At 42.7% G+C, this 27,169-nt stretch overlaps 1 long non-coding RNA gene across 1 annotated transcript in view; it reads right to left on the bottom strand.

Moving 5' to 3' along the window:
• Positions 1–25,448, bottom strand: part of LOC110256781 — an 86,043-nt gene extending 60,595 nt beyond the window's left edge. Inside the window, exons 1-2 of the long non-coding RNA XR_002338763.1 lie at positions 24,667–25,448; positions 21,365–21,762 (exon numbers count right to left, since the gene is read on the bottom strand). This is a non-coding gene — a long non-coding RNA (uncharacterized LOC110256781). The remainder of the gene's footprint in view (positions 1–21,364; positions 21,763–24,666) is intronic.

The following is a 27,169-nucleotide window of genomic DNA, read 5'->3' as shown; positions in this document are numbered from 1 at the left end:
ATCTAGACACTATTGTGCATTATGACATACAGCAGAAGACTACAACCTGTTAAGTCTTGCAAAGTTTTAATAGACAACAAGCGTGGAGCAGACTTCCACTTTAATTGCATCAAAGAAAGTGTGACTTTTGCCCAACTCCTAAAATCTCCTCAGTGGCCTGCTTATTAAACAGGCACCACTGAAACATTTGCACTCATTCTTATAAACTCTCTCAGATAATTATCTTTTCACTTCCCAGCTCAAAACACCATAAGGCAAATTTGCCAAAGGGTACAGAGAGCAGGTGAAGGCTTCCTTTCACTCATGCTGTTGAGCAATAAACCTGGCGTGGCAATTTAATGTCCACCATCCTAAAGCATATGTGCAAGAACACTGGACAGTGGCTGTGATGGAAAACAGACCAGTGGCTGAAGAAAGTCCCAAGGGCTCACATCATAGTTTTAATTACTTTTAGAGACTGACATATGCTGAATGAGTTACTAAATTGAAATACACCTACCCTGACTTCCATTTCATATTTTTTTCTTTTTTCTTTAATTTTTTCAATTTCCCCAAACACTGTTTTTTTTTTTCTACTGTACAGCACGGTGACCCAGTTACACATACATGTATACATTCCTTTCGCTCACATTATCATGCTCCATCATAAGTGCTTAGACAGAGTTCCCAGTGCTACACAGCAGGATCTCATTGCTAATCCATTCCAAAGGCAACAGTCTGCATCTATTTACCCCAAGCTCCCAGTCCCTCCCAGTCCCTCCCCTTCCCCCTTGGCAACCACAAGTCTATTCTCCAAGTCCATGAGTTTCTTTTCTGTGGAAAGCTTCATTTGTGCCGTATATTAGATTCCAGGTATAAGTATGGTATTTGTCTTTCTCTTTCTGACTTACATCACTCAGTATGAGAGTCTCTAGTTCCATCCATGTTGCTGCAAATGGCATTATTTTGTTCTTTTTTATGGCTGAGTAGTATTCCATTGTGTATATATACCACATCTTCCTAATCCAATCATCTGTTGATGGACATTTGGGCCGTTTCCATGTCTTGGCTATTGTGAATAGTGCTGCAATGAACATGCGGATGCATGTGTCTTTTTTAAGGTTACATGGACACAGTTAAGGGTGTTGAGAGGACAATAGAGAGAGGGAGATTCACTGGTATATATGTCCTTGACTCTTTCAAGGACTTAGACGCAACAGATTTTTTTTTTAAGATGAAATGAGAGGTGAGTCATATACATGAGAGTTAACAGCCAAGTTTGAATCTGACTTCAGCAGCAGCAGCAGCAGCCTCAGCTCTCTTATCTAGAAAATGGAGATTTGTGATAGTACGGAGTCACAGGCTTATTCTGAAGACTAAACAAGATATGGCATGTGGAGTCCTTGGCACATGCTAAGTGCTCAGAAATCATTAGCAAAAGGGATGGAAAGCTCTGTACAACAAGGAAGGAGGGAAGATTTAATTCCTCAAGCTTGTTTTTCATTTCCCTCACATTTAGTGTTCCTGCAGGGGCTCATTCATGAACTTTAGGTCCAAGCATTACTACAGTTGACCATGCTGATTGATACACTGAGAGCAGCAAGTTCACGCCTAGGTCTCTACCCATCAGAAATGTGCACAGGTGTTCACCAAAAGACAGGTGCATAGCAGCACTTTTGGGAATACCCCCAAACTGAAAATCACCGAAAGAGTAGAATGGATAGTTCTTAGCCATTGATAATAAAAAGAGAAACTGACTACTATACCAACAGCAGACTCAATAAACAAACCGTGCTGTACTCACCAGTGGATCCAGGAGTTGAGAATGAGCAAACTACAGCCCCAGCGACACAGACAAATCTCATATACTTGTCATGGACAAGAAAAGCCAGACCACCAGAGTGCCTTGGGCATGATCTCCTTTGCATAATGTACAAAAACAGACAAACCTGTTCAAACCTACACTGTCAAGAGTGAAGAGACCCTCTCCTGGGCATCTATCCAGAGAAAACCAGGACTCGAAAAGACACATGTACTCCAATGTTCATTGCAGCACCATACACAATAGCCAAGTCATGGAAACAACCTAAATGTCCATCGACAGAGAAGTGGATAAAGAAGATGTGGTGCCTATACACAATGGAATATTACTCAGCCATTAAAAGGAGAGAAAGGACGGCATTTGCAGCAACATGGATGAACCTAGAAATTTTCATGCTAAGTGAAGTCAGTCAGACAATGAGACATCAACATCAAATTCTATCACTTACATGTGGAATCTAACAAAAAGGACACAATGAACTTCTTTGCAGAACAGATACTGACTCACAGACTTTGAAAAACTTAGTTTCCAAATGAGACAGGTTGGAGGGTGAGGGGGGGTACACCAAGGGTTTGGGATGGAAATGCTGTAAAATGTGATTGTGATTGTGGTACACCTATAAATCCATTAAGTAATTTAAAAAAATTTTTTTAAATAAATTATAAAATCAATCAATCAATCACCACATTGTACCCTTTAAAAAAAAAGTCCGGAGAGTGGTTACTGTTGGAGGAGTGGTTACAATGGCTGGAGGAGACCCAAAGTCTCTGGGGAGATGGTATTATTCTCGTATTTGAGCGGGGTGCTCAAGAGGATGGGTACACTCTGGGAAATTCGAGTTGGACTTTTGGAATGTGCACCCTTACCTGTAGGTATGTGATACTAAAAGCTCACCAAAGAAGCGAGTTAAACCCCATGGGCCCAGGAACTGGGCCTTTCCAAGAAGTGGCCAACTCCTGCACAGTTACAGTGATGCTGGTGGACACTAATGGAGACCTGGGTGACCTGGAAACCCAGGTGTCCACCCGCACTGTTCACCATCTACAGCGGAAATTCGAGCCTAACCAGCTACAACTGCGTGAATATGCAGTGGCCAGGACAGTGACCTCTAGACCAAGATGGGGGACACCTAGAAACTGTCTCTTAGTCGAGATGCAAGCCCTCTCACTTCCCCATTGTCCTCCAGATATGTGGTCAGAAGGGCAACACAGGGATTGTGGCAGATCATTGCTTTAAGGGACACTGTGACCTTCCAAGCACCAGGCATATGGCACATGAATCATCCTATTTGGAGAAGATGGAAACAGCAGTAAGCTTTTCTGTACAAAAGAATAAATTTGAGATCTTCTGAGACAAATGTGTATATATGTATAGTTTATATACATGAAGTTATAGATTTTATAGCTAGGCATACCTCATTTTATTGCATTTTTCTCTACTGCACATTGAAAATCCATTTTTTAAAAACAAATTGAAGGTTTGTGGCAATCCTGCATCATCAGACTATGGTTAACATTTTAGCGATAAGATAATTAAGGTATGTACATTTTTAAACAGAATGCTACTGCACTATCTATAGACTAAATATAGTGTAAACATAACTTTTATTTGACGGGGGAGCCAAAACATTCATGGGCCTCACTTTAGCATGACATTTGCTTTATTGTGATGGTCTAGAACCAAACCCACGATATCTCCAAGGTATGCCTATATTGTTTTAAATAATTTTTTCTCTATATATATAGTTTTTCAATTTGAAATTGTTTATGGCCTCAGGAAAGCAGGCTTTTAATAGTCCTCCAATGACACTAAAAAGATCATTTTGGCAACAGACACTTCTTAATAAAATAAGTACTTCAACATATACTTAATACTTCTGTTATCAGTCATTTTCTTGGTGATTATATTTATTTAACTGGTCTCACAGATTCTGTGGAAAATACACTTCATCCTAATATTTTTCTCCCCCTCCAAATTCTCCCAGGTCAAGTGAAAACCCCTAGGCGTTCCAAAGTCGCCAGACTTCAGTCCTCATGCACCACCCAAGGAATGTGGGTTGTCACCAAAAAGCTAGAAGCAGCAAGAGCCTAGAGCCTTAGGAGGGAACTGGGTCCTGCAGGCACCCCGGTTTCCACCCAGCGATACCAATCAGACTTCTGGCTTCCAGAGCCATGGGAATAAATTCTTGTTGTGTTAAGCTATCGCGTTTGTGGTAACCTGTTATGGCAGCAATAAGAAAGTAACATACAACCCAAGACTGCATTTGTTTTTTCTCTCTCTATAATGCCCACTTGCTAAATTTAAATGAATGTTTCCCCCCCCACACACACACACAAAAAAAAAAAAACAAAAAAAAAACATGAAGTAGAACAGTTGAGAATAAAAGGTCTATTTTATTGGATTCCTAAGCACAGAAAATGGTGAGAAGGACCGTATTAGGCGTTTGAGACTGACTGCTTGTGTGGCCTTGGCTAAATCACTTTGAGTCACTTTTGCCACTTGTAAAATGAAGAAATAAGCTTTAAAGTAGTGATTCTATAAATTCAGATGATTCTATAAACCTATGTATCTTTTTACTTAATTTTCAACTAATTTCATAGTGGTCCCTAGGCAATCACTGATTTAATGTCACCTCCTTAAGTGTCACCTCCTCTGAGAAGCCCTCCCTGAATCACCTCTCTTCTCAATACCCCAGTAGCTCTTGGTACACATCTCCATCTCAGCTCTCACGGCACACTGTGCTCTAGTCATTTGTCTCTATACCCAAGTTCCCCACTAGGTGTATGTTCCTGGAGGACAGGAGTCACCTTTTACTCACTCCTGTATCTGCAGTGCCCAGCTCAGAAATGAATGGGCAAAGAAATTACTAAGTTGTTATGAAGTAATGACCTCTCATCCTACCAGTTGACTGATGAAGATGTCACAGGACAGGGCTGAGCACGAGAGTTCAGCCCTCAGGGAGCCATCCATCAAATAGTCCTTGCATCTAGACTGCATTTTTACAAGTGATTTATGTGTTTTCGCCAGTGTAGATCTGACTTGTTTGATCTACTTAATGAGCTCAAGTCATAATTCAAAAGCCATCTTTGACAACTTGTATGCTTAAGTTTCATAATTATAATCAATACAGCCATGCTTCAAAATTTCAAATGACTGCTAGAGATGCCTTCTTGACTCATCAAGGTTTTAGAAAGACTTTCCTAAAAATCTTGCCAATTACACAAATGAACCTATCTATAGAAACAGTCTCTCAGACAGGGAGAACAGACTTGTGGTTGCCAAGGGGGAGGTGGAAGGGAATGGGACCGACTGGGAGCTTAGAGTTAGTAGATGCAATTATTACATTCAGAACAGATAAGCAATGAGGTCCTACTATATAGCACAGGGAACCATATCTACTTTCTTGGAATAAACCATGATAGGAGATAACACAAGAAAGGAAATGTGTATATACGTGTGTGTGTGTGTATAAATAACTGGGTCACTTTGTTGTACAGCAGAATTTGTCCCTTTATTTGGGGGGAATGCACCTGCGGCATATGGAGGCTTCCAGGCTAGGGGTCCAATCAGAGCTGCAGCTGCCAGCCTACATCACAGCCACAGCAAATGCCAGATCTGACTGCATCTGTGACCTACACCGCAGCTCATGGCAATGCCGGATCCTTAACACACTGAGCGAGGCCAGGAATTGAACCCGCATCCTCATGGATACGAGTCAGGCTCATTACCACTGAGCCATGACAGGAAGTCCCGTACAGCAGAATTTGGCACAACATTGTAAATCAACAATACTTTAATAAAATAAAAAATTAAAATATATATATATATATATCTTACCATTTATATCTAGAACTCCAAAGTCCACAGGTGTAAATTCAATGGTAACACATGAAAGCCATACAGGGAAGAATTTTGCCTGTGCCGGGCTTGTTCTCTCCCCACTGTTGGTTTCCGTCTCTTCTTCGGGTGGAAGTTAAGGGCTCATCATGGGAGTAGATGCTGCAACTGCCCTATGGTGTCAAGGAGCATTGTCCTAGCCCAGTAAACAAATGCAACCTGCCAAGATTTTGACTGGAGCCCTCCATTTTTTGCTGAATTTCAATATAAAGATTTGTCTGTTTCTTCTTTTTTTTTTTAGGGCTGCACCTGCGACATATGGAGGTTCCCAGGCTAGGGGTCGAATTGGATCTGCAGCTGCCAGCCTACACCACAGCCAGAGCCACGCCAGATCTGAGCCACATCTGTGACCTACATCATGGCTCAGGGCAACGCTGGATTGTTAACCCACTGAGTTGGATGGAATCTGTGTTGTTGGGGATGCTAGTCAGACTTGTTTCTGCGGAGCCATAATGGGAACTCCTCTCCTCAATACAGACTTTTCTAAAGCCAGTTGTCAGGATCATAGTTGGTACTGAGCATAGAAGCCGTTTATAACAAAAATGATGGAGTCCAAATTGGATTTAGACGTCAAGGAAAATCTATAAGCTTCAAATAAAACTTAATTGGGACATTATCTGGTGTCATTTTATTAATCAAAATCACCACAGGTACTGTTCCTACCGGAAGGCAAAGATCGACATGGGAAGTCAGGCTAAGAGCTGAGGCAATGGCCTGCTGGAGATGGGATTTACCCTGGGCCTTATTGTTCTGCGAGGAGGACCAAGAATACTTTTCATTGGGATGCATTCCAGCCAGCAAGAGCCCAGGGCCCTCTCCTCCTGTCTGCAGTAATATTACTCAAGATGCTGGCTCTTGCAATGGCTTCTCATTTGCAAATGATAATTTTCATGTTTACAAATGGGAACCGTCTAGGTGTAAAACTTGCTTAGGAAATCGATTATCAGGTACAAATATACAGCCCTCTTGATGAAATTTCCCAAATGTCCCTTTAGGAATTTAAAGGACTCTGCTGCCGCAAATCCAAAATTCTTTGATACTCGTCGTTTCATTTTACCTCATAACTTTAACTATGTTCTTGCAATTATCAACCCCTCAAAAAAATAAAATCTGTACCTACACGAGTGATGGTCAAACTTTGCGTTTTAGAGCCCAGATAGTCAGTGATTCAAACTAAAATGCCTCTAATGTTAGTAAATTTTTCCTAATCCACAAAGGGGAAAACAAAAACAGGGGCAATTGTCCCAATTTTACATTTCTATCTAAAACCGTCAGAAGTATGGAGTTCCCGTCGTGGCTCAGTGGTTAACAAATCCGACTAGGAACCATAAGGTTGTGGGTTCGACCCCTGGCCTCGCTCAGTGGGTTAAGGATCCGGTGTTGCTGTGAGCTGTGGTGTAGGCCGGTGTCTATAGCTCCAATTCGACCCCTAGCCTGGGAACCTCCATGCACCTCCAGTGAGGTCCTAGAAAAGACAAAAAATAAAAAATAAAAATAAAAAAGAAAACTGTCAGAAGTGCTGTTACTCGGAGAACAGCAGATACAATTAGTGAATTACTAACACATACTGAAGCCAATAGGGTTTCGATCAAATGGCTAAAAATGAACGTGATGGAGAGAACATTTTAATGCAACTTAATTTGTATAGCGCCACCGAAAGTAGGAGAGGCCCTGGAGACAACACCAAGTTGAAAAACTGTTTCCGCCCGTCAAAGGTCTGCAAATCTTTGCCGGATGGTCTGTGAAACTTGTCCGGGAAAACAGGACAGCGGAGTGAAGGCTCTCAGTGGAAAGCACCTCGGCGGATGAACACGCTTCCTCCTCCCAGGTGGTGGAAGATGGGTGGGCGGCGGCTGAACGCCAGAAGCAGCTGGAACCGTAAAGGGCAGGAGGTGGAAAGAGGAGGTAGGAAGAGGACTTTGCAGCTGGGTTGGGGAGAAAGAGGACATGGCTGAGAAAAGAAAACGCAAGCACCATGCCTTCTTCATGGAGAAGCAGAAAGTACAGCGTTCACCTGGGGGAGAAGACTTGGGCAGAGATGTAATTAGAGATACAAGTAGGACTCGGAATGAATAGGGACCTTGGATGCCAAGCTGGAGTCTAGATACTTTCCTTGAGGCAACTGGGAGACAATAGAGATGGCTGAAGAGGGATGATTTAGAAAGATTAATGTCCCTGCATTGTGCAAAACGCAGAGGAGTTGGTGAAATACAAGACGGGCGACCAGTGTCAGCCTACGGAGATAGATCAGGCATAAGCCGGGTGGGTGAAGAAGGCATGGAAGAGGTGCTGAAAGAGGGTTTGGCTTGGAGGCTAACTGGATAAGGAGGACAGAGACAAAGCAGACACTGTATTTCTAGGTCTAAATGACTGGGGTCATTAATCAAAAACGCTACAAATTCAAGGAGAGTAAATATGACGAGTGCTGATTTTAGACAAAAAATGTCCAGGATTGAAAGAATGACATTTATGCAGAGCTTGCCATGGGTCAAGTGCATTGTAAGCCCTTTATGGGTATCAGCTCACATCATTGTCCCAGACACTCCATGAGATGGATGTGTCACCTCCCCCCCCTTTTACAGACCAAAGAACTGAGGCCCACGATGCAGGGAGTGAATGGTAGAGTTGAGACTTGAACTGAGACCGTGGTTTTGCATTTACATTTCCAGTTTTCAAGAGGCAGCTGATGATGTAGGGTGGAAACCTAGACGACGACTCAGAGCTAGAGACGGAAATGTGGGAGAAAGACATGTGGGAGCCGTAATGGCAGCCTGGGAAGGGAGCAGAGAGCTGAAGGGGGAGTCCAGAGCAGAGCTCGGACCGGCCCTTGGTTTTGTTTCAACTGCAGATCTGAATTCAATAAAGATGACTAGCAGAATCCTGTGATAAATGACCTAAATTCAGAAACTGACTTTGAGAAATAAAGAGGCCAATTCTTTGTTTTCTTCCCATTCGCTGCCCTTGTCACTTTCCCTCCCCTTCTCACAGTGTCTGAGATGGGTGTCACGATCATCAGAGATTCAAGGGTCTGAGTCTAACCAGGAGAGAGAAACCACACAGCAATTTGAACAGCAAAAGGTCAATATAAAAGTATTAACTATAAAAGGGGATTCGATTTATGAGACAAGCTGAGAGGAAGTGAAAAGAACACCAAAGAATTTAGGACTAGCAGGGACAGAGAGAAGCCACCACCACTAGAGCTGAGAGAGGGCACTGCCCAGCTCACCCTGGAGCTGAGATCTGACCGAATTAGAAAGGGCACAACTGTGGCTCATTGGATGCAGAGGAGACATTGGTGAGCGTCTTCTAGGTGCCAGGGAAACCAGTTCACAAGGAATTGCCTCGCCAAAGGCACTCTTTTTTTTGGTCTTTTTGTCATTTCTAGGGCTGTTCCCACAGCATATGGAGGTTCCCAGGCTAGGGGGTCTAATCTGAGCTACAACCGCCGGCCTACACCACAGCCACAGCAACGCAGGATCCGAGCCACGTCTGCCACCTACACCACAGCTCACAGCAACACCTGGATTCTAGCAAGGCTGGGGATTGAACCCACAACCTCATGGTTCCTAGTTGGATTTGTAAACCACTGAGCCACGATGGGAACTCCACCAAAGGCAGTCTTGATTGAGGAAGAGGTGCTGGGGGGAAGCTGCTGGCTGCTGAAGGCGACTGCCTGTGAGTCCTACAGGGTCGGAGACATCCTGCTACAAAACCACCCAAGAGGAGTGCCAGGAGAGGCCACTGGCCACTGTGTACTACAGAGCTGAGCCTGGAGGAGCTGCAAACACGGCAGGAGCTTGGTGGAGGCTCAAGAAAGCTATGCATGCTAAAGGAGCTTGAGAGCAGGTGCAATCCAGGAGGTAAAACCCTTTCCTCCTGCAGTGTCTCTCCAGCCCCCTCTACTGCCAATCCTTCACTGTCAGCTGGCTCAGGGAAAACAGTTAAAGGGCCCAGATCCATTTTCACAGAGCAAGCAAAAAGGATGAATTTGGAGGAGAGACCCTAAGTCAATAACACAAATGTCCTCCTCAGTGATGTCCGTTTCCTCTCATGACGCTTTAAAAGCCATCCCGCTGTATTTGTTGATGCTGAGATTGCTGTTGTATTAGGGATGGTGGGGTGGCTGCTATTGTTGCTGTTGTTATTAAGGAAAAGAGAAAAACTGGAACTTTCTCATTCCCTTCCCAACCTGAAAGCCAAGCATAACCTGGGTGCCATAATATGCTAAGCATTGAACTAAGAACCAAGCTGCAGTGGAGGCAGAACCCTTTAAATTCGGCAAACTTGCCTGGAAGGAGTTTTGGCTGCCACCAGCACTCATTTCACTCATTGAGAATAAGTGTTCAAGTATTAAAACAGTTGATTTGAAAAGGAAAAGTAAAACTTGCTGAAGCTGTGATTATCTCTTTAGATAACTCACGAAGCCATCTGAACAACAAGGTAATAATATAAAATTCCGGGAATAACTGGGTGCAAGTTATTCAAAATCTAATAGCTCTCGTATATGAAATATTAACTCTGTATTACGTAAACCTCTCTTTCACTATAGCAAGGAGAAACTGTGAAGGATCACATAAAAATCTGTAAAATGATTGATTAGGTGGGATTGAGCTGCAAGAAGGAAAACATCCAAGTAAAAATCTACTTCCGAAATTCCTTAAAATTACAGAAACTGTATTTTTTAAAAGAATGTGCCCTGAAAAGCATGGGGATTGGGGAACAGCCTAAGAATGGATCAGAGAACTGGAAAGCCTGATGGAATTACTGGAATATAGAAAGCCAAGGAGACCAAACTCACCAAGACATGAGCAGAGGAAGAAACTGCTTAAAGAGAAGTGAAGTGTGCCAGCTGCTGGGCCAGGTGTAGGAAAGCCCAGCCTCAAGGGACACTGGCTTAAGGAGAGAAGATGCCATGATCTACTACCAGGGAAACCTAAAAAATGAACCAGAAGAGGCTGATCTACAATGGCAGTAATGTTAGGCCTCAGGCTAGAAGCCAAGAACGGCCCTGAAGAAAAGGAATGGCACACTTGCCACAAGCCCAGCTGTTAAAATTCATTTCCTGGCCTCTATGTGGTTACAATAGTGATGCTCTGGGCTATGATGTTTAAGTAGAAATCACCAGATAAGATTAGTATGTACCTTTTTACTCCTCACCTTTTCCCTTCTTCCTGTATAAGAACAGAATGTGATGGGTGGTGCTCTGGCAGCCATCTCGTGTTCATGAGGATAAGTGTCTCATCCTAAGGATGGTGGAGTAGAATGCTGATGGAGCATTGACTTTGTAGAGCTACCAGGCCAGGCCTGGATGGGGCCAGCTTCAGACTGCTGTCATATAAAAGAAAAATAAATTCTTATTCTATAACCTAGAGCTAACTATCATTTCTAACCCAAAAGGTACATAACTACTTAGCTTTGCAATACATAAAGCAAAATCTGATAGAGGAAAACAAAACAAAACAAAACAAAACTTAGCATGTCAACAATCAGTGGGAGATTTTAATACATCTGTTTCTAAAATCAATTGATCTTAAACATTATAATTAAAAGGCAGAAATTATCAGTCTGGATAAAAAAGCACAACCAAACTACATACTGCTAAAGACAGAATTTAAGTTTTTTAAAATGCAGACAGGTAGAAAAAAAAACAAAAACAAGATATGCCATGTAAACTTTGGGTATAAGAATCAACAAAAATAGACAAGGAATATTACAGAGAAAATGAGAATCATTTCAGAATGGTAAGTTGGCCAATTCATCAAGACATAATTCTAAATGTGACACACCTAATAATAGAGCTTCAAAACACATGCAGCAAAAATTGACAGAGCTAAAGGGAGAAATAAATCTACAATCATAGTTGGAGATTTTGTCATTTCCCTCTCAGTAATTGATGGAAAAAATTGACAGAAAATCATTAAAGATAAAAAAGACTTGAATAACCCCAGCTAACAACTTGACCTCACTGACATTTCTAGAACATGCCATCCAACAACTGCAGAATGCACAATCTTTTTACATGGCCATGGAATAGTTATTAAGATAGACCCTTAGCCCACACCAAAATCAGCTGGTGAAGCAAACAAAAATGAGGACTTAACACAACTGACAAGTTAGATCCAATAGATCTACATGTCACACATCCCAACAGATACAAAAGCACTTTTCAAATCACAAAAACCAGTGCCAAAAACAGACCGTGTACCTGACTATGGTAGGCAGCTGCCAGTACGGCCCCCAGTGAGCCTCACCTCCCAGTAAGCGCACCCTGTGTGGTCCCCTCCCATTGAGTATGGCTGCACTTGGTGGTTCCCTTCTGAGGGGTAGAATAAGATGAAGTGATGGTGTATGACTCAGAAACTAGGTCTGAAAGGGCTGTCTGGTGTTGCTTTCACTCTCTGGTCCCTCCTAGGAGAAGCCAGCTGCTATATAGAAGCCCACCTGGTGAGGAACTGAGGCCTCCTGCCAACAGCCACGTGAATGAACCATGCAAGCTGCTCCCCCTGCCCCAGTGGAATCTTCAGATGCTTCAAGTCCCCCAACAGCTTGTTGAAACCTCATTTTTTTTTGAAGACCGTATATAATTATATGCTGAAATTGAACTATCCAATTAAAATGATAATTTTCTGGAGTTCCTGTCGTGGCTCAGCAGAAATGAATCTGACTAGCAGCCATGCGGACGCAGGTTCGATCCCTGGCCTCACTCAGTGGGTTAAGGATCCAGAGTTGCCATGAGCTGTGGTGCAGGTTGCAGATGCAGCTTGGATCTGATGTTGCTGTGGCTGTGACATAGGCTAGCAGCTACAGTTCTGATTTGAATCCTAGCCTGAGAACTTCATATGGCACAGGTGTGGCCCTAAAAAGCAAAAAAAAAAAAAAAAATATATATATATATATATATGTATATATATATACACACACACACACATATATATATAATTTTCTAGTACTGTTCAATAGAACTTCCTACAAGGATGGAAATATTCTATATTTACTCTGTCAGATATGTTAGCCATTGGCCATATACAACAACACTTGAGCAATTAAGATATGGTTAGCGCAGCTGAGGAACTGAATTTTTACATGTTATTTCATTTTAATTAACTTCAAAAAATACATATGGATGGTAGCAACCATAATACACAGCATAATTCTAGGAAAAAAATTACAAAAGAGGAGGAAACATTTACTTAGTCCAGACACTCTGAAAGAATTTGAAAGAACAGCTGAATATACACTCTAAAATTTTTTCCAGCCATAGATGTTTAATAGGTAAGTTCCATTCCTAAATATAACATTCATAAATAATACCTGTTATAAGTCTGCAGGGTATAGAAAGATCTCTGATACCAAATTCTAATAAGAAAGCATGTATCCACACACACACAGATGGAGATAGATATAAACATCAGTAAAACACAACCCCAACATCTCAGTGAGGAGGAGTCAGCAAACTCAGTCTGGTCTCTTACTGTTTTCATATGGTCCACAGCTAAAAATAGTTTTTACCTCTTTTAATCGTTAGAAATTAATGTTGCTACAGACTAGATAATGTATCTTCATGAATTCAACTTAAGATTACAAGGCAAAACAATACATGTGAAACATATACAAAAATCAATTCCCTTTTCATTACAGCCGTAAGACTATATATAAATGAAACTGAAGCACAGAGAGGTAAAGTAACATGCCTGAGGTCACACAGCAAGTTGTTGTCAGGGCCAAGAGCAGAATACAGTCTATGGCCTTAAACACCATACTCTGGGGTATGTCACATTAGCATCAAAATGCACTGTGTGGTGTTTGTAATGACTGGCCCACAAGAACCTACTGCAGAGCACAGGGACTCTACCCAATGGTCTGTGACGCTCTATATGGAAAAGAATCTGAAAAAGAATGGAAATGTGACTATGTACAACTGAATCACTTTGCTGTACAGTAAAAATTATCACAACATTGTAAATCAACTATCCTTCGATAAAAACTCTTAAAAATAAAGCAAACGCCATCTCCTTAGACAACAAAGATATGAACAAAGAGCTAGGTGTGTACATCGGAGCGGAGACTTAAGAGTGGGAGTTCCCTTCGTAGCTCAGCGGTTATAATGAACCCAACTAGGATCCATGAGGATGTGGGTTTGATCCCTGGCCTCACTCAGTGGGTTGAGGATCCGGCACTGCTGTGAGCTGTGGTGTAGGTTGCAGATGCGGCTAGGATCTGGCGTTGCTGGGGCTGTGGTGTAGGCCAGTAGCTGTAGCTCTGATTTGACCCCTAGCCTGGGAACTCCCAATGCCGTGGGTACAGCCCTAGAGAAAGAGAGAGAGAGAGAAAGAGAGAGCGAGCAAGAGGGAGCTTCTTAGAGGAAGTGACGTGCCACCTTGAAAACTGAGGGCTGCATTCTATGCCTCTATGATTACACATCTCTTATGTCTGTCTCCTTTCTAGACTGCGAGCTCCAAGGAGTAGAGCACTACCATTTGACCGGCCTTCCAAGAAATGACTATGCTCAATTCAAAGTCTAGGCACGGGTAGATACCATGGAGTTCCCATTGTGGCACAGTGGTTAAAGAATCTGACTAGGAGCCATGAGGTTTCGGGTTCGATCCCTGGCCTTGCTCAGTGGGTTAAGGATCTGGCATTGCCAAGAGCTGTGGTTTAGGTTGCAGATGCGGCTCGGATCTGGCGTTGCTGTGGCTGCAGTGTAGGCTGGTGGCTACAGCTCCAATTCGACCCCGAGCCTGGGAACCTCCATATGCCGCAGGACCGGCCCTAGAAAAGGCAAAAAGACAAAAAAAAAAAAAAGAAAAGAAAAAAGAAAAAAAGCCTAGGCATGGGTAGATACCAGAATTAGGCAGGACCTATCTGTGTGAAAAGGCAGTTTTAAAAGTGAAATACATAAAAACTTATTGCAGAGCAGCATTAACAAATAAACATTTGTAATCTGATCACAGGAAGTACTATCTTTGAACTCTAAGTGAAATACTATCTCCCCCAAAAAAATTCCATTCTTATTAATAAACTTGTATTAAAAAATTATACTTTATGGAGTTCCCGTCGTGGCGCAGTGGTTAACGAATCCGACTAGGAACCATGAGGTTGCAGGTTCGGTCCCTGCCCTTGCTCAGTGGGTTAATGATCCGGCGTTGCTGTGAGCTGTGGTGTAGGTTGCAGACGCGGCTCGGATCCCGCGTTGCTGTGGCTCTGGCATAGGCCGGTGGCTACAGCTCCGATTGGACCCCTAGCCTGGGAACCTCCATATGCCGCGGGAGCGGCCCAAGAAATAGCAACAACAGCAACAACAACAACAGACAAAAAGACAAAAAAGACAAAAAAAAAAAATTATACTTTACTATTGCTATTGTTATATTTTGTTATATATCCAATTATATTTTGGATTTCATCAACCCAAAAAATGCAGAAATTTGTCCTCTCTTTTGATTTCTAAGTACTTTCATAATATCCTTGATTTCGCCTTTTGACCAGCAAAAGTCTCAAGTATTTACTATCTGATCCTTTACAGATGAAATTTGCCAATGCTTCATTTAAACAATATGGTTTATTTTCTCACTCATGCTCCATGTCCACTGCTACGGCAGGAGGCTGTGCTCATCATAGTTACTCAAGGGCACCAGCTGGCCTTGAATGTTCTGGTCACTAAGTCAAAAGGAGAAAAAAATACCCTGGACAACTGCTGTGATAATAAAATGCCTGGGCCAGAATTGTGACACGAGGTCCATTTTCAATCGGTTGAACCAAACTACTAACACGGCTGGATCCAGCTCCAAGAGATCTAAGAATTGCAATCCCACCACATGCTCAGAAGGCAGATGGCTGCACTAGTAACACAAGTATAGTGGGTTGAATGGTGTCCCCCGCCCCCGACCCCTGCTGCAAATGTCCATGTCCTAATCCCCTCAATCTGTGAATGTGACCTTATTTGAGAAAAGAGTCATTTATTATAAAAGCCCTAGAAAGCTAATACAAAATCTTACAGGACTATCTCAAAAATGAGTACAAATCTAACAAACCTAAATTAAATTTGAGCAAATCAAATCCAAAAAGTGTACTGTGACATTTCCAAATAGTTAAAAAGGGCTTATTCTAGAAAGAATAGAATGGTTCAACAGTCTCCTGATGAATTTACTTTGTTAACAAATTAACAAAGATCATCTCAATAATCAAAAGAATATATACAAAAAATTCAACTCATTTTCCCAATGAAACCCCCCCTTTTTTTTTTTTTTACTTTAGGGCCATACCCACAGCATATGGAAGTTCCCAGGCTAAGGGTCCAATCATCAAAGCTACAGCTGCCAGCCTACGCCACAGCCATGTGGGATCCTAAACCCACAGAGCAAGGCCAGGGATCAAACCCGCATCCTCATGGACCCTAGTCAGGTTCATTAACCACTGAGCCACATAGGGAACTCCTCCAGTGAAACTTTTTTAATTGAAGTCTAGTTGATTTTAATACTATATTATGTTCAAGTGTACAGCATACTGATTCAGTGTTTTTACGGATTACATACCCCATTAAGTTCTCACAAATAATGGCTTTAACTGCCTATGTATAATATATCTTTATTTTATACATAGCCCTTTCCCCCTTCCCTCAACCACTAGTTTTCTATATCGGAGTCTGTTTCTATTCTGCTATATACATTCATTTTATTTTTAGATTCCACAAATAAGTGACATATTGCAGTATTTGTCTTTATCTCTTTGACTTATTTCACTAAGCATAATACTCCCTAGGTTCATCCACGTTGCTGCAAGGGCAGAATTTCATTCTTTTTATGTTTATTAAATATTAAATGAGTAATATTCCACTGTGTATATACCACATTCTCTTCATCCGTTCATCTGTTGATGGACACCTGGGTTGCTTCCATTTTTGGGCTATGGTAAATACTGCTGCTATACATCTTTTGGGGTGCATGTATCTTTTTTATTTAGTGTTTTCAGTTGGGGGGGTATTCTCAGAAATGGAATTTGCTGGATCATATAGTGATTTTCAGTTTTTTGAGGTCTTCCATACTGTTTTCCATAACGGCTATACCAATTTACAGTCCCACCAAAGTTTCCCTTTTCTCACATCCTTGCCAACATTTGCTATTTGTAGACTTTTGGATAATAGCCATTCTGACACATGTGAAGTGTTACCTCATTATTGCTTTTATTTGCATTTCTCTAATTATCAATGATGTTGGGTATCTTTTCATGTGCCTATTAGCTAGCTGTATGTTTGGAAGAAGGTCTATTCAGGTCTTTTGCCCATTTTTTGATTGAGTTGTTTTGATAACGAGTTGTATAAACATCATGTTCTGTTTATATGGTTTGGATATTAACCCCTTCTTGGTCATATCATTTGCAAATATTTTTCGCCATTCCATGTGTTGTCTTTTTCACTGTGTTGATGGTTTCCTCTGCTATGCAAAAGCTTTTTAGTTTAATTAGGTCCCATTTTTTTTAATTGAAGTATAGTTGATTTACAAAGTCATGTAAGTTTCAAGGGTATAGCACTGTAATTCAGTTATACTTTTTTTTCAGTTCTTTTTCCTTTATAGGTTATTACAAAATATTGAATATAGTTCCTTATACTACACAGTAGGTCCTTGTTAGTTATCTATTTTATATGGAGTAGTATATATATGTTAACCCCTCTGCCCACGAGCTTATATTTGCTTTCATTTCATTTCGTTTGCCCTAGGAGACAGATCCAAAAAAAACACTGCTACAATTCACATCAAAGAGTGTTCTGCCTATGTTCCTTCTAGAAGTTTTATGATTTTAGGTCTCTAATCCATTTTAAGTTTATTTCTGTATATGGTATAAGGAAATGTTCCAGTCTCATTCATTTTTAGTAGTTGCCTCTCTGTTCCCAGCACTACTTACTGAAGAGACTGTCTTTTCTCCTCCCGATGAAACTTTAAACAAATTTAGGAAAAGATTGCTAGACTTTTCATAAAGACTATCTACCAGAAACCTATGACTGACATCATACTGAATGACAAGAAAAATTAAGGAAGATCTAATTAAATCAGGAATAAGAGAAAGATGCCCACTAACAACCCTGCTATTCAACATTGTACTGGAGGTCTCTGTCAATGCAAGAATTGGGGTGGGGGGTAAGAACTATAAGAACTGGAAAAAGAGAGATGTTGTAATTAAGACAACATGTTCATCAACTTAGAAAATCCAATGGAATTGACTAATATTAGAAACAATTCCAATCATCAGAATCAAAGGAGGCTTCAGAAGGCAGCTCTATCCAAGGCCAAAGTCACTAGAACAGTAATTAGAAATTTCATGGGGAAAGATTACATTTTCAGGAGGAAACCAAATCATCAGCAATCTAGGAATAAATTTATTAGGAAATATATATGATAAAAATGAACAAAACCAGAAAGTTTTACTAAAGGAAAGAATTGCAATGTTCATGAATGAAAAGATTTAATACTGCTAAGATTTTAATTCAAAAATTTATAAATTCAAATCAATTCCAATCAAAACCCCAAGAATTAATCATGTCAATACTAAAATTCATGTCAAAAATGCCCAAGAATTTCCCAAGAAAACAGATTTTTTAAAATAATTAATGCAATTTCCTTAGCCGACATGCTGAAGTGATAGCAAATACCACTGTGTAATTCAGAGACAGCGATTAGCAAATAGGTAATGAAACTAAATGGAGAGACCAGGCGCTGATCCATATACTAAGAGGAATTTCCTATCAGATACCAGCAACTCTTCAGATCAAAGGGGATGAAACAGACAATTCAGTAACCGTCATTGGACAAATCAAATATCCACTCATGAGAAAATAAAAACACACCTACCCCACACTACTCAAGCACAAAATCCAGATGATTATTAAAAAAAAAAAAACAGTAGCAGAAACTCTAGACCCATGCTTTTCTGACCTTGGCAGAATAACAACATACACAAAACCCAGAAACTATAAAGGAAAAAATTTACTTATTTGCTCATATAGAAATTGAAAACTTCTTGACAACAAAAGATCCTGAAGCAAAAACAAAATACCAAAGGACCATGAAGAAAAAATAACTACAGGATTAAAGTTTATAACACAAAAATATATAAAATGTATAATACACAAAGCATTCCTCTATCAAGAAAAAGACAAGAAAAATGAACAAAGAGCATCAATATCTAAGCCACAGAGAAAGAAAGAAAACTACTAAACTTTGGAATGTTATCATACATTGGTCATAATATATTACATTAAGACTACAAGAAAACCATTTTTGTCACCCAATTTTACAACATTTTTTTTTACTTTTGTGGGTGTACGTTCACAAGGATGGTCAGATATTCTCATATTCTATGTCTGAAAGGACAATTTTGGCAAAAACATACTCTTTCAATTAGTCATTTCACCTCTAAAAATCCATCATACTGAAGTAGTTTTTAAATATCTATAATGATTTATATTAAAATAATTTTCAAGGAATTCCCATCGTGGCGCAACAGTTAATGAACCCAACTAGCAACTATGACGATGTGGGTTCAACCCCTGGCCTCACTCAGTGGGTTAAGGATCTGGTGTTGCCGTGAGCTGCAGTATAGGTTGCAGATGAGGCTTGGATCTGGCATGGCTGTGGTATAGGCCAGTGGCTACAGCTCTGATTAGACCCCTAGCCTGGAAACCTCTATATGCCACAAGTGTGGCCCTAAAAAGACCAAAAAAAAAAAAAAAAAAGGAAAAAAAAAGGAAAATGGAATTTTCAAGATTTTACTTAGAGGAGTTCCCATTGTGGCTCAGTGATAACGAACCCGACTAGTATCCATGAGGACGCTAGATAAAGTAAAACAGTAGGGGAAAAAAGCTGTAAAACTCCTTTTTCTCCTTCCCTGATCTCTCAACCATAGTTTCCATCCTTAAGGACGCCTGGCACTCACAGCTCGGCTCTCAGCTGCCCACCTGCCCAAATCACTCAAGAAGGAAGCACAGAATCTTTACATGTTACTACCACTCAATGAAATATTTGCATAAAATAAAAATGAATGGCCCCGAGGCAGACAGTGTACAATGCAGGAGAAACATTCAGCAGGGAGGGAACACTGGAGACAGAGGCCTTCCCAGCCTCTGCCCCTCACCCGCCACCAAACGGGTCGTTGCTGATGCAGCTGATCCTGGTGGCAAACATCTCAATTAGTCATTGGTTCTGTCATCAACCTCATGAAAAGGTAAGTTGATTTGCCTGTGAGTATATTTGATCATTAAAAACTCTGAAAGCCCCCGTGGGATAATTAAAGAGTATGAGAATAGAAACGTGAAAATACCATGATGGATGGCAGCAGACCAGTCCTGAAAGCACACCTGCAAGAAAGGCGCTGATATAATTGATGAAAACCTCAGACACTTTAAAACTTCTCAGCAGCCCAGGTCAAAGCTGGTGCTATATGTGGGCCTCTAAAGAAGCAATTTCAAGCTCCCCCAGGAGCAATTTCAAGCTCACAGCAGAGTTGCACTAAAGCAACTGTGTGTATTCATGGCTCCTACCAATTTATGACTCGGCGAGTGTAAAACATCCCAAACAGCCCAGCTCATGTACAGACCCTGGAGATGGATGGCCGAAGGACACTGAGCTTATTAACTACAACCACGAAGCAGCTTTCACTTAGAAAGTAAAAATGGCCCTAGGTGTTAAAACTAAGACCCCCTGGCAGGAGAGCATTAATGAGGCTGGTTAGGAGGTGGGACAGAGTAGCGCCGGAGAGGAGGCATTGGTTCTGAAGCAGCAGGACTCTGCACAGGTGCTGTAGCAGGGACGAATCCCACCCTCTCTTAGGGATTCCTGGCATACCACACAATTCACCATTATCATCTCGGCCCACTGCATCATGTACCCCTTATGTGCCCAGTGGTATGCTGAGAACTGAGCCTCTAGAGATAAACTAGACGTGACCCCAACCCTTGGGATTCGTCCAGAGCTAACTTTCCCTGTAGAAGCACAGACACAAAGTAATTTAGGCTTCCTAGGCTACAAAGTCACACCTCAGTAGCCCGAGAAAAGGGCTCTATGTAAACAAAGATAATATGTAAACAAACAGTCACGGCTGTGTTCCATAAAACTTTTCAAAAGGATTTGACCTGCAGGCAGTGGTCTGCCATTTCCAGGTCTAGAAGGCCATTCAACAAATACATGGTCCAAACTACAATAATCGGAGCCTGCTATGGGCCCAGTACTGTTCAACATGCTTTATGATATTGACTCATTCAATCCTCATTACAACCCTCTGAGCTCGTGTTATTATGCCCATTTTACAGATGAGAAAACTAAGGCATAGAAATGGGACTCAGCCATGATCACACAAGCAGCAAAAAGGACGCACGAGGGCTTGAACCATGCCGGTCCAGAGCCTGCACAGGTGAGGACTGCACTGCACCCCTCTCTGGCACCAAACTCCCTGTCAACAAGTATACGAGGCCAAGTGTGATTAGAAAGTTAGTAGGAAAAAGACTGGGACGGCAGAAGAAGGACGGGCTTGCATTGCATGGCTGGGCCTGAAGCCCGGGATGCAGTCTCTCAGGAAAACAGCTGTGGGGAAAAGACAACATTCTGGGCCCTGTTTTTTATTGCCGCCGTTCCAATGATCACACACTCAGCAGCTCAAAACAACACAAACTTAGCATCTCACCGTTCTGTAGGTCGGAATACAGGGCACCTCCAGGCTTCTCTGCTCCAGGTCTTGCCAGGCCCAGGCCCAAGTGTCAGCGTGCCCGGCTCTTATCTGAAGGCCCTGGGAGTCGAACCTGCTGCTGCGCTCACTCAGGCTCTTGGCAGAATGTACCTGCTTGAGGTTGGAGGGCTGAGTTCCCATCTCCTCGTCCATCGTTGGCCGGGAGCCACTCTCAGCCCCGTAGGCCGCCCGGATTCCTCATCCTGTTGCCCTCCCCGGCTTTACGCAGTGCGCTGACTCCTTCTCACACACTAACTTCGACCACAGCCCTCCTGCCTCCAGCTGGAGACTGTCTTCTGCTTTTAAGGGCTCGTGCGATTAAATTAGATGCACCTGTCCCTCCTGGAAGCTGGGCACTGCATACATAAGGTAAAGTTTTTGTTATTACAATTACTCATGATAATCTGTTATTTCTAAAAAAATAAATAAAAATAAAAATAAATTAGAGGCGCCTGGATGAGAGAGGCCACTCTCTGCATTTTCTAGTCTGTAGCATGAATGACACTGGCAAAGTCCCTTTTGTCCAACAAAATACATCACAGGTTCTAGGGATTAGGGTGTAAATACTGCTGGGGGCCCCTCTGCCTGCCACACAGGCAGAAGAAACAATACGTGCAAAAGCCTTGGCATGGAAATTAAAATAAGGCCAATGTGGGCAGAGAAGAGCAAGATGGCAGATGAAGGAAGAGCTGGGCCGGCCCAGGCTGGAGGGGTGGCTGGGGGCTGGACATCGCGGGTCTTGCAGGCCATGATGAGAAGCTGAGATTTGGCTTGTAAGCAGGGGGACGATAACCTGATTCGCGTTGTTTTAAATGATGAGCTGCTGGGGAGAGATGGATGGGGGAGGGGCGAGAACAGAGGTGGGGAGATGAATTCAGTGGCTACTGGGTGGTCTAGAGTTGTGATAATGGCCATGGCAGAGCTGGAAGGAAGAAGGCGATTTGAAGCATATTTTAGGGGAGACCTGTTGATGGACTGGAGGCAAGTGGTGAGAGGCATTAGGAGTAAGAAGGAAAGGAGTTCCTGCTGCAGCACAGTGGGTTAAGACTCCAACTGCAGTGGCTTGGGTCGCTGCAGAGGTGTGAGTTCGATTCCCAGCCCGGCACTATGGGTTAAAGTTCCTGACCCAGGAACTTCCAAGTGCCATGGATGCAGGAAAAAAAAGAGAGAGAAAGAAAGAGAGAGAGAGAGAAAGAAGAACAGGTCTGGAGTTGAAGATAAGAGTTCAGCCTTGGACACACACCGCTGAGATGGCTCTCAGGCATCTAAGTAGATTTATAAAGTAGGCAACGTATGTTTGGGGAGGCAGGCAAATGCCACAGAGTTCTGCCCACTCCAAAAGATTTTCCCAGCAGCCACGATGGTTTGTTATCACAGGCCTCACTTCATTTGGGAAAGATTCGGGGTCTCCAGGAGGGTACCACTGAATGTCCCACCACACTCAATACCACAGCTCCCTCCTCAGGAGGCTGTGAGCCAGGAGGGAGGGAGGAAGGCACAGGATGGGACATTTTTGATGTTGAGAGACAAGTTGAGAGGTGGCTGGAGTGGGAGGCATCTCAGGAGACCGTCAATTATAATGGACCTGCGTGAAAAACCTGCACCACACCACCCTCTGTTCAGCCCCAATCCCGGACTGCAGAGACAAAGATGTCAATTAAAGGGAAGCTGTGAGCTGTGAGCTGCTTGTCATCCAGCAGGGGGACAAGAATACTGGCTGGGGCAGAACTCATTGCCACTGCCTGCTGGAAAGGTACATGGCACAGGCTCCCCTGAGGATGCCCTGGGGCTGATCAAAGAAAGTCAGTGTGAAGTGGCACCAGTCTCAGCACACAGATGGGTCCGGATTAGAAGTTCCTATTACAGTTCCCAAGAATTACTCTGGATCCTCTCCTCCACCTCAAGAGATGGACGTGCCATCCCCTGCAGTCCATGCACACTTAGGAGTCGGACTGCATGGTTTTATAGCCCAGCTTTGCCATTTAGTGTGCAACCTTAGGCAAGCCACTTAACCTGTGCCTCGGATATCTCATCTGTAAAATGGACACGGCAAGAGTCGTACTGGGGAGTCCACTCTTGGGAGAGCAAAATGAGGGGCTCTGTGGACCCACTCAATGAAATAAGCATAACCAGTGACAACTATTTAAAAGCAAACAAAAAACTACCATTTAAAGTCTCTGAAAATTGTCCTAAGGGCACATAGCAAATGAAGAAGCATTTATTCAAGAAAAGCGACTACCACTTGCTAAAAACTATGAGGTCTGTGGCCCCGGAGCCACAACTGCCTCCCACTCAGCTCCGCCCCCACCCCCGCCCATCCACTCTGGGCCACTGTGGCCAAGAAGAGGGCTCCCTCACCTCCTAAACAAGGGGTACAGACAAGCCAAGAAGACCAGAGGCTCCTGCCCACCCAGGGCCTGGAGTAGTGCTCAGAGTTTTCTGCGAGGAAAAAGCAGCTCCTAAAAGGAAATGACTTTCTTTGAAACAATGTGGGAAAGTTCAAACCTAACAGTGCTCTTGGAAACAATGCAGATTGTGATCATAAGGAAACAAGAGGAGGCTGGTAGCTTATTTAAGGGCACCAAGCTAAACCACAGGCTGGCTAGTTCACCAGAGAGATGCAGGAAGAGACAGCTAAGAGCCCTACTGGGGTCAAAACAAACCTCAAAGCCCGGCCTCCAAAGCTACCCCCCCCCAATTAAACTGATCCAATGTGGAGCAATTGAAGCCCCCAGGACACTGTTGAAAACAATAGAGCAATCAGCAGCAAATACTGGAGACTAACAGCTGGGTGTGATACCAAGTGAGGCAACCATCTTAATAGATGGGCAGAGACACAGTCAGAGAGAGCGCCCTGCTAAAACCACTGTCTTCCCAGGACTGTGTACACACTCTTGACTCTGGAACACAATCATTTCACTTTCTCTCCAGAGATAAAGGGGGTACTGCAGAGATTGAGAATAATTCTCCATCACCACCCTCACGGAATCATGTTCAAATTAGACAAGGTTTGCTAAAGCGCTTTGCAAACTATAAACTACACCGTATGTGTTGGGTAGCATTACCACTTAACAGGGCAATCACTATAAGGTAGTCATTCAAATGACAGATTCTGGGGTGAGTCATGTGGGTTCAGAGCCCAAAGCCTTCACTTCTTGACTTTGGGGGTTACCTAACGTCTCTCAGGCTCAGTAACCTCATTTATAAAGACATGTCATGTATGTCCCAGAGAACACACTTATAAAGGTTTAACTCATTACCTGGTACCAGCCAGTGACAACCAGTGAGAACTGCTATCATAAACATCAAGTAGCACCAGGTTGCTTTAGAAGCAGAATTTCCTGGGACCCCCAAAGCCAAATCTGAAAAAAGAAAGTCGACACTAATTCATTAACTTGTTAAAAACAAATAAGATCTAAGGAAATTTGTACCTGCCACTTTAAAAATACAGACATTGATCTGTTAGATGTTGCTGGTTCATTTCCATATTCCCAAGCAGGTTTTACTTTGTAAAGACATTTCTAGGGTGCATCCGAAGGGTATTTGCTGGTGGTGTACAGTGATGTACATTGTAGTGCCTTTGACATTAGAAAGACTTTCAACAGTTTCTCAAAGGCACAAAGGCTTATTCTTTTGTCCTTCAACTTGTCCTTAATAGAGATCACGCAAACGCTACATAGCTGCAGCTGTGCAGCTTCTGGTGGAAACACTGCAGGCCCTTTTTGGGTTTATACCTTAGGTTGGTCCCTGTCTGACCACTTTTTTCTCTAGATGAAAAGGTGACCCAATCTCCATGGAAGAAATACTCTGATGGTTGCAACCAATTCAGGAGGAAAGCAACACAGTTTTGTTACCTTCATGTGCTTTTTTAAGCAAGCTGCCCTAGGGGTTTTCTTTGATGGCAGCCTCTAAAATGGATCTAATGTCTCAGGTGCTCCTTGACTAGGTATGCTGTAGATAATAAACCATCTCCACGTGGTCCCATATTTACTGAGCCATACCGCCTCCTATGTAGGCATTGATTCTTCAAGCCACAAGCTCTCTTAACTTTACCGACTAAAAATAGACCCAGCAAAATACTGTTTTGCTGCATTCTTTTTTGCACCTCCAAATCCTACGGTGCTCAGTGTACAAGTGAAATTGTTATGCTGCATGGTGGGGGTGGAAGTGAAATTTATTATAATTTCTTCAGTTCTTGCTGTTAAGTGTCTTTTCCCAAAAAGTAGGTTAATATGATTGGAATACAGGGTACAATCACAGCCACATGATTTACATTTTTAAGCGTTCAGATCACTGTCCTGAGCTCTTCCAGCTAAAAGTTAATCATTTGCTAGCAATGACCCCAAGCACTAGGTCACTGCTCTGGCTCCACCTGCCATCGGGCACCCCTCCCCGTCCCCTCTGCCCTGCTCAAGCGAAGGCCCGCACCATCTCTTGCCTTCACTGATGCCCAGCTTCCCACTGGGCTCCTAGCTGCAGCCTCAGCCCCTGAGCCTGCAGGAAGCTTTGGTGGGACAAATGGTAAGTGCAAAGTATTGCTCCTTGCCAGTAAATTCAAGAAAAGCAAGATTCTGCAGACAATGAAGAAAGGATTCATAGGCACATATTCAATAGTCCTTCCTCCACGTGTGAATTTTTATAGGTGAAAACACTTGTCAACAGGCAACTTTTCATTCTGACCAGTTAGGCACCAGTAAGAGGTTAGGTTTCTTCTTCGTTCAAATGTTGTGAAATCCATTTAAGTAATTTCTCTTTACTGAGAAATTTATGTAGAAGTGTTCTTTATGCCCCGAGGCTACTAAAGCTCCATTCCCACATCTGAGCTCCTCTTGGCAATGAACTATTCAAAAGCAGGTGGCCACAGACTATAGGTGTCTACAAGGACTTGGATTGCTAAACTCTTCACACCCACCAACCTCGGTGGGCCACCTGAAGTAGCACTCAGGAGTGAATGTTTCATTGCCCCCCGCCCAGCAGTGGGGACAGGGAATGCAAAGCAGAGTGGACACACCACTCTTGTTCTGCCCTCTTGGGTTCGGACCCATGGTGTGCTGGACCTAACTCCTACTAGACGACATAGGTGACCATTACATTTTCAAGAATTTTGTGAGCTAAATTTTAAACAGTCATTATTTTAAAACCAAGCTATATAAATTTCCAATTAAACAAATAATAGAAAAACAAAGGCACGGATTAATCAACACTCATCACTTCCTAATGAGCTTACTACTCTTTATTCTCTGCTCTTGGGATTACCAACATCTGTCATGTCTGCATGGAGAAGATGCCCTCCCTGTAAGGCTGTGCCACTGTGCATTTCTTCCCAACTCCACCTTAGGGACAGTATGGTGGTGGCTTGAAATCAGCCACGGTGGGAATAACTACACCACAGACATTAGCATGTGACAGAAATTAGGGCTTCCCATCCCCCATCACCAGAAAGGGTTGGGGAACATTTAGGAACGTAGCCCTGGTTCTTACCCACCTCCAGTGTAGAGCTGTCAGGCAGGAGACCCCACATCTTCCACATAGCAGGTGTAGCTCCTGGAGACAGTGATGGGCTCAGGCACAGTCATATGACCCAAACAGGGCCAATCAAAGACCTTTGGAGAGGAGTTTGATGGGGAGAGTGGCAGAGTCGGCTTCATTCTTTCTTTGAGATTTCAAGCTAGAAGTATGGGTAAGCCTGGAGTCGCTGGGTATCGTCACGTGGAGGGAATCTGTCAAAAAAAGAAAAACCACACAAAAGGAAACCCACGTAAG

Source organism: Sus scrofa, chromosome 14 (genome assembly GCF_000003025.6).
Source record: "Sus scrofa isolate TJ Tabasco breed Duroc chromosome 14, Sscrofa11.1, whole genome shotgun sequence".
Classification (NCBI taxonomy): Eukaryota; Metazoa; Chordata; class Mammalia; order Artiodactyla; family Suidae; genus Sus; species Sus scrofa.
Note: the sequence above shows the minus strand (reverse complement) of the source record. Positions and strands in the feature narration are given on the sequence as shown.